The sequence below is a fragment of the Panthera leo genome, chromosome B3 (genome assembly GCF_018350215.1).
Source record: "Panthera leo isolate Ple1 chromosome B3, P.leo_Ple1_pat1.1, whole genome shotgun sequence".
In the NCBI taxonomy this organism is placed as follows: Eukaryota; Metazoa; Chordata; class Mammalia; order Carnivora; family Felidae; genus Panthera; species Panthera leo.
In genome coordinates this window covers 20,245,280-20,252,559 of record NC_056684.1, presented here as the reverse complement: position 1 = coordinate 20,252,559, position 7,280 = coordinate 20,245,280, and positions in this window count along the sequence as shown.

Below are 7,280 nucleotides of genomic sequence, written 5' to 3'. Positions count from 1 at the left end.
GCAGAAGGAAGGAAAGAATAAGAATTGGAGAAGAATTTGATAAAATAGAGAACAGAAAAGCTATAGAGAAAATCAATACAACCAAAAGTTAGATCATTCAACAAACAGAATATACCAACCTTTAGCTAGATTCCTCCAGAATAAAAGAGAATAGAATTACTGAAACCAGAAATAAAAGAGAAGACATTACTACCACTATACATAAATAAAAAATAATTGTGAGGGAATACTATGAAAAACTTGTGTGCCAACAACTTAGATAACTTAGAAGAAGTGGAAAAATTCCTAGAAAGACCCAGACTACCAAAACTGACTCAAGAAAAAAATATATATATAATCCAAATATACGTATATAAAGAAAAGAGATTGAATTAGTAACTGAGAAAAAAAAAGTACTTCCCACAGAGACCAGGATCAGATGGTTTCACTAGTGAATTCTACCATTTAATGGGGTCTGATCTTTCATACAACTTCCAAAAAATAGAAGAGGAGGATACACTTCCCAACTCATTCTATGAGGTCAGTATTAGCCAAAGATATTACAAGGGAAAAAACAAACAAAAACTAGAGACCAATATCTTTTATGAGTACACATGCAAAAATCCTGAACAAATTACTAGTAAAAGAAATCAAGCAATGTATAGAAAGGATTATACACCATGACCAAGCAGGATTTATCCCAGGAATGCAATGTTGGCTTAATATCCAACAATTATTGGAGCACCTGGGTGGCTCAGTCAGTTAAGCATCTGACTTCCACTAAGGTCATGATCTCAGGGTTGGTGAGTTCAAGCCCTGCATCAGGCTCTGCGCTGACAGCATAAAGCCTGTTTCAGATTGTCTCCTTCTCTCTCTTCCCCACCCCTGCCCTCTCTCTCTTTCTCTCTCAAAAATAAATAAATAAATATTTTCAAAAATATCTAACAATTACTGTAATATACCACATCAAAGAATAAAAGATGAAACAAATGATAATTGTAATAGATGTGGAAAAATCATTCAGCAGAATTCAATACTATTTCATTATCTAAAAAAAGAGAATGCTCTAAAAACTAGGAATAAAGGGGAACTTCTTAAACCTGATAAAGGGCATCTATGAAAATCTCAGAGCTAATATCATACTAAGTTGGAAAAGACTGAATGCTTTCTCCCTAAGATCAGGAATGAGGTAAGATGTTTGTTCTTTCCACTTTTATTCAACCTTGTACTGGAGGTTCTAGCCAAGGCAACTAGGCAAGAAAATGAAATAAAAGGCTTCAAAATTAAAAGAAAGAAATGAAACTATCAGTATCTGAAGATGGTATGATCTTGTATTTCTGAAAGAGTTCATGAAAAAAAATTAATATTAGAACCAATAAATGAGTGCAGCAAAGTCTCAAGATACAGAATCAATATGCAAAAATCAATTGTACTTCTTTTCAAAATTTTCTTTTAATGTTTATTTATTTTTGAGAGACAGAGACAGAGAATGAACAGGGGAGGAACAGAGAGTGAGACACAGAATCTGAAGCAGGCTCCAGGCTCTGAACTGTCAGCACAGAGCCTGATGTAGGGCTTGAACTTGTGAACCACAAGATCATGACCTGAGCCAAAGTCTTCTACCTAACAGACTGAGCCACCCCGGTGCTCCTGTACTTGTATATACCATCAATGAATGATCCAAAAATAAAATTAGGAAAATAATTCCATCTATTAAGAGCATCAAAATTAATGCAAATACTTAGGAATACATTTAACCAAATAGTGCATAATTTGTACTCTGGAAACTACAAAACATTGTTGAAAGAAATTAAGGAAGGGTTGCCTAGATGGCTGTGTCAGTTAAGCATTCTACTTTGGCTCAGGTCATGATCTCATGGTTCGTGTGTTCAAGCCCCACATCAGGCTCTCTGCTGTCAGCACAGAGCCTGCTTCAGATATTCTGTCCCCTTCACTCTCTGCCCCTCCCCCACTCACATGCTCTCTTGTGCATATTTTCTCGTTCTCTCTCCCTCTCTCTCAAAAATAAATATTTATTTTTTTAATGGTTACTTATCTTTGAAAGAGAGACAGGGGCGCCTGAGTGGCTCAGTCAGTTAAGCGACAGGCTTCAGCTCAGGTCATGATCTTGCAGTTTGCGAGTTCGAGCCCCTTGTCGGGCTCTGTGCTGACAGCTCAGAGCCTGGAGCTGCTTCGGATTCTGTGTCTCCCTCTTTCTCTGACCCTCCCCTGCTCACGTTCTGTCTCTCTCTGTCTCTCAATAACAAATAAACGTTAAAAAATAGTTTTTTTTTATTAAAAAAAAGAGACAGAGCGTGAGTGGAGGAGGGGCAGAGAGAAAGGGAGACACAATCTGAACCGGCTCCAGGCTCTGAGCTGTCAGCACAGAGCCCAAAGTGGGGCTCAAACCCAGGAACTGTGAGATCATGACCTGAGCCGAAGTTGGACACTCAACCGAGTCACCCAGGCACCTCAAAAATAAACATTTTTAAAAAGAAAGAAAATAATTAAAGGAGACCTAAAAAAAAATGGAAAGACTTCCCATGTTTATAGATTAAAAGACTTAATATTGTTAATATGGCAATATTCCCCAGATTGATCTGTCAAAATAATGTAATCCCTATGAAAATCTCAGCTGATTTCAGAAAATGATAAATCTAAGCTTATTTTCAGGAACTGACAAGCTGATTCTGAAATTCTTAAGGAAATTCAAGAGACCCAAGATAACCCAAAAATATTGAAAAAAGAACAGAGTTGTAGGATTCCAAATTCCCAATTTCATAACTTAAGACACTACTGGTAAGAATGTAGAATAGTGCAGCCGCTTTGGAGAACAGTCTGGCAGTTCCTTAAATAGTTACCGTATGACCCAGTAATTCCACTCCTACATGTATACCCAAGAGAAATAAAAACATATATTTACACAAATACTTGTACACTGATGTTCATAGCAGCATTATTTATAGTAGCCAAAAAGTAGAAATAACTCAAATGTCTACCAGTTGTTGAGTGGATAAATGAAATGTGGTACATTTGTACAATGCAATTTTTTTTGGCAAATAGATTAAATCAAGCACTGTTACATGCTACAATATGGATTAACGTTTGCTAACTGAAAGAAGCCAGTCACAAAGAACCACACATTGTATGATTTTATTTATATGAAATGTCCAAAATTGTCAAATCTTTATAGATAGAAAGTAGGTTAGTGGTTGCTAAGGGCTGGGAGAGGGGTAATAGCTAAGGGATGCAGTTTCTTTTCGAGACAATGAAAATGTTCTAAAATGGGCTGTGGTGATAGACATACAACTCCATGAATATATGAATGCAAATTTAATCATGCCCTTTAAATGGATAAATTGTCTGGTGTATGAATTACATTTCAATAAAACTATTATGAGTCAGCTATAGCCAAGGAAGCAAACCAGAAAGGGCACTATCTGAAGAAGTCATGATAGAATTGAGTCCCCAAGTTGCTACATCAATAAGAAGAAATTGGGTGGATCACAAACTTAGAGGAACTGCCAAAGAGAGTAGGACATTATCAGAGAACACTTAGAGATGAAGAATATAGAAAAGGAAAGAAATCCATGGCCCTCCAATCTAGGGAGCTAACACCAAACCTGAACCCCAGGGACAATAGACATGTGAGAATTCTTGTTCTCAGTTAATCCAGAATAAAGTCTAAAATGGTGAAAAAAATAGATGGAGATACTGCCAACAGCAGGGACTTTGAAAAAAAAAAAAATGTGTCCAGTATCAAAGGAAGATTCAGAGGCAAAAGTATTGGGGAAAGAAAAGGCCAAGTTTATATGGAAAGAGCAAGGGGGTCAGACTTCAGAAGCATTTACTCATTAAATATAAAGCACAAAAGTTTAAAAGAACAACAAAAACAAATCCCCCCAACACATACAAAACTCTTGCAATATTGCCAAGGCCGCCCCATATACAATACCTGTCTGTTTCTGGTGAGAAACCAGAAACTTGCTCACATGTTTCTCATTGATTGTCATATTCATAAACATCACAGTAGTTTTGTGGGACATGTTTGATATTTTATCTATTGGCGGGGCTAGAATAAAAGGTTAAGACCTTGCTTTTTTTGATTTATCTCAGAGTGAATTATGTGGTATTCTTCCTGACCATGACATGCCATTGTGGAGGTGGGGCAAAATATCAGGTTTCTGCTTCCATACCGGGCTTGTCTTGAAAACAAAATGCTAGTTGAAACCAAAAGAGCTCCAGAGACTTAATTCCAAAGGCCGTAAAAGTGCTCAGCTATGCTTCCTGTTTTCCTCTTTCAGAAAAATTATTGTATTCACTTCCTTTTGATGCTTAACAAGTTATCACAAACCTAGCAACTTAAAATAATACCCATTTATTATTCCACAGCTCTGTAGGTCAGAACACAGTTGGCTCAGCTGGGCTCTCTGTTCAGGGTCTCACAAGGCTGAAACCAAGGTGATGGCCAGGCTGGGTTTTTATATGAAGGTTCAGAGGAAGAATCTACTTCAGAGCTTATTCAGGAAGCTGTTAGAATTCAGTTCTATGCAGTGGTAAGAACTGAGGTCCTGGTTCTCTTTCTGGGTGTCAGTCAGGGACCAGGGACTGGCCTTCCACACTCCTTCACATGTGGCCTCTCCATCTTTGCACCAGCCTTAGCACCTGGATTCCTTCTCATTCTTGGAATTTCTCTGACTTCCCTTTTTACCTTCGTCTTCTACCTTATTCCTCTCCCATCAGCTGGAAAAAGTCCTCTGCTTTTAAGGACTTGTGATTAGATGAGGTGCATGCAGATAACCTCTGAATCTTAATGTCATCTGACTTGGAACTTTAATTACAACTATGAAATCCCTTCTTGGCAGCACCTACATTAATGTTTGATTCTATAACCAGCACTAGGACTCCTGGAGCAAGGGGGCATTGTTAGGACCCTGCCTACACCTCTGTAAACATAAAGGGACAAAAAGGCCAATTCCTAGTTGACATAAGTGCTACCCTTTCTATCCTGAGCCCCACTGCATTACAACAACCAGTCAGATAAATTGATGTGTTACAGTAGGTATTTAAAACCCACTTCCTTTTCTACACGTATTGAGACTTTGGCTACCATATTAAGACCAACAGAACAATACTGATTACTCCTTTGTGCTCCCATACCTTTCAACTACCTGGCAGAAGCCTTTTATATAAATGCAGCTGTCAGATTAACTGCTCACTGGAAAGCTTATTCTTAGAAAATAAAGAATCACTAGAAACACAATTTCACAGCATGCTGTTTGTGCCTTTAACTTTCTTAAACTGTCCTAGACAATGACTTTTGGAACTTTAGAGCCCTTACTTCAACTGGTACATTGCAATCTGTGAACAAAAGCTCTATTGATGGAAGGAAAATGCTGAGAACAGAACCTATAGAGATACAGGTGTATCCTTCTAAGCCATTCTAATGTCTTCTGAAATCAGAAGGTATTCAAGGAATAAACCAGTCATAGATCCTCAGAACAACAACAACAACAACAACAGCAACAACAAAATTCTTTTCACAAGTCTAAGCATGGCCTTCCTACAAACCTAGTGGAAAGCGATATCAGTTTCTGCAAGACTTAAGAGCCATTCAGTGAATCATTCTTAGGTTTCCAGAGTGCCTAATGCTAATGTTCTTCTCTCTTCAGTTCCACTTAACAGGAAAATAGTTCACAGTAGTGGCCTGGCTCATCTTCATTAGCATTTCTGTAAATAAAGACAGTTGATAGGTTTTCCTTTATTTGGAACAGACTAACAATATATTTGGGCAGTAATGCCTTGGGGATTCACACAGGCACCTTTATGATTTTTTTGTTTCTTGTTTTTTTTATTCTTTAAGTAATTATTTTAAAAAGGTAACACTCCTAAAAAGTTAAGATTTCATTCAATATTGAAGACGTTACCTCATACTTACCTCTCCTGGAAAACAAGGATGCAGTCTACCTCTTGAAAGAGCAAGTGGCTGAATATGGTTAACCATTAAAGAAAATTTACAATTTTGCCAAAAGGTAGTACATTAGTTAGGAGGTGACTTCTCCACCAAAGAGAGCACTCTACCCCAAAATTGGATTAGATGGTCCAGCAAAATCTAAACCCAACAACCAGATAAAAATTGGTAAGATTTGCAAAACTTAAGAGGTATTAAGTTTAGGCTATGGATTCCCAACTTTTCCAGACTAACTTGACTCCCTCAAGAACTTAACCAAAAATAGGTGACCAGAATTTAGTTGAAAAGCTGGAACTGACTTTGTCACTTTGAAATCTAAATTACAGGAGACCGCAACCCCAGGTCTACTGGAATAAAAACAAAAACAAAAACAAACAAACAAAAACAAAGAAAGCACATCTTATGTCCTTTCTGTACATTTCCTTGTGCTGAAGCAAAAAAAGGGTTGGCAGGAAGGTATCAATTATAGAGGCTTTGGCTCAACAACATGGGAAGAACCACTTTCTGTTTACATATTTTTCTAGATTCAATGGCTAGTGTCTTCCTTCCTGTTATGTGCCATGATCATGGATGCAAAACTGGTAGATGCATCTGTGGATACATCCTTGCCTCACCACTAACTTCATAGGTTCTACATGCTGTTCAGTCCTGATTACTAACAAGCAACATCCAGCATTGCTCAGTCAACCGATTAACTAGGACTGACCCCTATTGTTTGTCTCTTGTGTGACCATTTGTCACTGTTATAATCTTAATCCTGCCATGTTGCTTCCACTACTTGATGAAGGAGACCCTCATGTCTATATAACAGCAACTGTAAAATTGAGTGTCCAAGAGGAAGATTGAGTTGATGTTACCCTATGGAATGGGGAACAAATGTTCCTTGTTTTGTTTTGTTTTTAACTTTTTTTGAACGTTTATTTATTTTTGAGAGACAGACAAAAAGCAAGCGGGGGAGGGGCAGAGAGAGAGGCAGACACAGAATCTAAAGCAAACTCCTGGCTCTGAGCTGTCAGCACAGAGTCCAACACGGGGCTCAAACCCATGAACCACGAGACCATGACCTGAGCTGAAGTTAGATGCTTAGCCAACTGAGCCACACAGGCAACCAGAACAAATGCTCTTTTTAAATGATCGAGGTCAATACCATCGAGGTTAGACAGAGACTACATAAAACTGTGTAAGAGTTTGTATAAAACTGACCAAAGCTGGGTCAGCCCAAGAGATGGAATTAATAGCCATTAAGGCACATAGTAAGAGCAATTATAAAGAAGGGGAAAGGGTGGGGTACCTGGGGTGACTCAGTCTGTTAAGCATCCAAATCTTGATT